We start from the raw sequence: 4,567 nt of genomic DNA on the forward strand, positions 1-4,567 counted from the left end.
TCACCCTGAACAGAAATTCTGTTTATTGGTTTCACACCAGTGCAGCATCCCCACCACACACCAGTGCCCCTGCCTATTTCTTAAATGAACTCCTCCTGATAAAATAATTTGGGTGCCAGGAACAGCACTGTTCTCTCTGTTCCTGCCACAGCCACCTCTGTCCTGCCCAGTGACTGAAAAGGCTGAGTCCCCTTCCAGGAGGGATGGCAGCAGTGCCACTGGCAGAGCAGCTCTCCATATGTGCCCAGACGGGAGGGATGCCTCTTGAGGCAGCCAAGCACAACTGCTCCATGGCTGGGATGCTGAGGAAGGCGCCCATTGGAACATAGCAGACCGCCAAGCAACAGAGTGTACTTGGTTTGCAAATCAGCAAGAGATTTTGCAGATATTGAGGTCTGAGTTTACAACAAGAAACGACTCTCTTATTTAAACCTGTTCTCCTCAAATAAATTTGTGGATATGAACAACACCAATTCCACCTGACTCCTGCCACATCTCTGCATTTTACCTGTGTGAACTCAGCTAAATATCATGTACCTGATGTTTTAGACACACCAGTTACCACCAGCCTCATCTTTCAGAGGCCTCCTCCAGCAAACAGCAGCATGAGAAATCTGCAGTGCAGCACTCCAGAGGAATGGATGTACGGTGTGTGCTAAGCCATGGGTATGGTTTGACTCTTTCATGGCCATTCACTGCTCTTCTATTAATCAAGCTGTATAAGGGAAAATCCCTATTGCCAGGAAGTCAACAAAAGATATATCAGATGCAAAAGACCAGAAGAAATGCATGGCATATTTTCAAATTTTTAAAAATGTCTGCATATTCTAATTTCTCCAATTTCATGTCATTCCTTATCTTTTCAGTCAGACTAAAGAAGACTATTTTGCTGACAAAATGGTTTCAAAGACTGTGCTCCTCTCTCCTTCTCTTCCAGGTGGTTGATTCAGTTTCATGTGGTACACTGTGCTGCTGTTGTATTTGTCTAGCAGGGCAGCTTCAAATGCTTAATGCTTTCAGTGTGTTAGTCAAGACTTCCTTTGTTTCACTACACACATAGATACAATGCCAGGGAAATGGAAATTTAAACTAGTCACAGGATTTCTGAAAAATAGATGACATAAAAGTCACTTGCTGTAGTAAATCATATCCTGACATCTTAATGTCTTGCAGTAATGAGAAAATTCAAAGTTATTTCTAGTGACAATTGATCACGCTACTACAGTTTTCATAAGAAACATTAGATAAAATGGAAAAGTGTCATGTCCATCTGTTGAGAAAATACTTCTAAAGCAAGTGTAGAAGAAGACACACTAAATCAATTGATTGAACCTTTTAATGAACCTTAATCAAGTCAGATTTGATCCTAAAATTGCACTTTTTGTGATACTTGGACTTCTGAAAACATTTAGCTTAAAACCAAAACCATCCAGTCTATTTCCCCCCTTTACTTGCAAACAGATTTGTTCTGCTTGGGAATGGCAACATGAAAGAAAAATGGTGCAAAAGACAGCCACAAACAAAGGAAAACTTCACACTGCAAAGTGTTCTTGCTACTGAAGACAAAAGAAAGGTGTCATGAACAAAGAAAGAAACCAGCACCTGAATTGTTTTCAGGATATGCTTTTCATGCAGCTTTCACTTTTTATCTGAAAGCTCAATGGTGTTTTTAACAGTGTTAACATCTTTCATGGAAACCAACATTTTCAAACTCACACTGCTATTTCCTAAGGCACATAGCTGAAGAGGATGAACAGCACAAAAAGAGGCAGAATTTTACCAGAATCTGAAGGCAGGGTGTCAGGAGGATGGAGCCAGGCTCTGCTCAGTGGTGCCAGGCAGTGGGCAGGAACTGATGCCCCGAAGTTCCACCAGAACATGAGGAAAAACTCTTCACTATGCAGTGACCAAACACTGGAACAGGTTGTCCAGAAAGGATGTGGAATCTCCTTCACTGGAAATATTCAAGAACCATTGGTCCCAATCCTGTGCAATGAGCTCTAGGATAATCCTATGTGAGCAGGGAAGTTGGGCAGTGTTCCCTTCCAGCCTTACCCATCCTGTGACAGCGTGGAGTCAGTGAATATTGTACTTACTGCTGTGGGACACAGGGGGAGAAGACCATGAGGGTCAGGCAGTGTGTCTGTGGCCTCTGGCTGGGGTAACAGCAAAGCAAACCCCACTTTTGCTTTGCAGTTACTCCAAACTGCAAAGGAGTTTTAGAGGAGGCAGCACCACTGCCAACCACCTATGGTTGTCTTATATATCAAGAGTTCTGTTGTCATTATAGTGCAAGGATTCCATATTGCCAGAGTTTCACACCTCCTTAATGTTTCTCATAGGCAGCTCCTCTGGCACTGACTCTTCCTTGTCCTCACAGCAGCCAACTGACTCCAGTTCCCACCAATCCACTCTTTTATAACACTCTGCTTATTGGCTACAGGTGTGGCCTGTTAACATCAGGCCTGCTCCTAATCCTTAATTATTGGCTCAGCTGCAACTATTTAGGGGATAAGAGTTTTATGTTATATTAATGATATGATATGATATATGATATGATATGATATGATTGATATGATATGATATTACATTCTATAGCCCCTTCATTTACCCATCCTGTATCCCCCTACAACCTATGCCCTCACCCCAAGCACCATCCACTGTCAAGCACTTCTGTGGCTTTTGCCAAGACTTGAGTTTCTGCTCCTCCTGGCAGCTCTCATTCTGGCATTCCCATTGCAGTGCTGCAGCAGGGAGAGGGGCTAATGAAAGGTTTCATGGGGGATTGAATGCAGAGCTGAAATTTATTACTGTGATCATATTTTCCTATGGCAGTCACCAGACAGGGCCTGGGGCCACTGTGATACAATCTGAACAGGCATAAAGAAAAAGTTGGCCAGGGACCCCCTGTGGAAAATACAGTTTTGATTAAGATTGTTTAATACTTAAATCTTATTTAGAGGCAAGAAAATTAGGTTTAAATCAGAAAGTCTTGAGCATACTCAGGCGAAGTTAAAAGTGGAATTCCTGCTGCAAAGTTAAAATCTCATGTGACATGGATGTCAGATGTGTCAGGCAAGACAGTAGAACAGGAAAGCACATATTTACAAGCATTTTGAGAGAAAAAATTTGTAAAACAGATGCATAAAGAGCAAACCTGAAGACCTGTATTAATTTATCTGTAGGACTCAATGCAAAATCTTAAACCCCTTGATTCTATAAATCATATTGAATAATACTAAATTGAAACTTTCATTGCTTCCCCAAATTTTGTTAGCAGTCACTACATGTATCTGTGCTTTGTTCTTCACAATCTATGATCTTGCTTTTACTGAAACTACAGGAAAATGAAACTCCAAAATTGTGCTTTGTGGCACTCACTTTGTTAAGTAAAAAAATGTCTGTGCCATAAGAAATTTATCACTATTATGTCTTCACCAGGAGAAAAAACATTACAGTGGGAAAAGCCTTTCATCTAGAGCCACCCTGAAACTGTGATATTTGCATCACAATCTTGAACACAGCCGAGTTTCTGTAAACATTGTGACTAACTCTGTCAGGCATCAATTCTAAAACAGCTCACGAGATGCTCGTGTGTTTCTGTGTATATTTTGGGCAGAGCCACCTAAATCCCAGTGAGCCTCCACTGAGCTTTAGAGGGTGACACACCCCAGCAGACAGAGCAGTTATGATTTGAGAACAAAGCCAGGCTGCTGCTGTGGGCTCAGTGCATCACAAATGCTCAGCAAGGTCATTTGGATGTGCTTGGAAGGCCAGGCCATGCTGAAGGCCATCCCATTGTTCCCGTCCCCTCTGCAGCCAGCATGTCTGCCCTTCTGATTGCAGACCTTACAGGGGCTCTTCCATCTGGTAATCCACAAAAACAGAACAGGGTTTGTCAGGCCCAGATTCACTGGAGCAATTTTCACTCTTGGGGATCTTCCCACTCAAACCATCAGAGCTATTCTGGTGACTGGAGGCCACACCAAGAGATTGAGGCAACTGAATTCTTTTAATATCTGGCTTTTAGAAGGCACTCGGAACACTCTGAGGTCGCTGCTGAAATAATGTTTGCAAGGGAGCTATTGCATGTAGGAGGGATTAACAAAAACAGTGGAGGAAATAAACACACAGAAGGGAAAACAAAAGTAAGTTTTTCCTGAGGCACAACCAGAACTACACAAAGGCAGTGCCTTGACCTTGCATCCTTGTTAATTGAGTGCATTCTAAGTGATGTAATTGGCTGGCTGCAAATCAGAAAAGAGTAGATGGTAGCTGCCAAGGTTTGTTGTTTTAATGGAAAAACACTGCAAAAAGATTTCAAATGGTGGCACTCTGTGCAGTCTCCTTTTGTACAGAGTTGCTTTGTGAACATCTTGCAAACGATAGCAACACATTTCATCTTTGATTCAGAACACTGGGAGAAATGCCAGGCTAGCCCAAACAGATTTGGGTACCCACATCATTTTCAGCAGATGTCTTCAGAGTGTGGATACTGCTAAGATGCCTATAAAGAATGGGATGTGATGAGAATGCACATTATGAAGAGGAAAATGGCCCCTTCCAT

Source organism: Zonotrichia albicollis, chromosome 2 (assembly GCF_047830755.1).
Source record: "Zonotrichia albicollis isolate bZonAlb1 chromosome 2, bZonAlb1.hap1, whole genome shotgun sequence".
NCBI classification, from domain to species: Eukaryota; Metazoa; Chordata; class Aves; order Passeriformes; family Passerellidae; genus Zonotrichia; species Zonotrichia albicollis.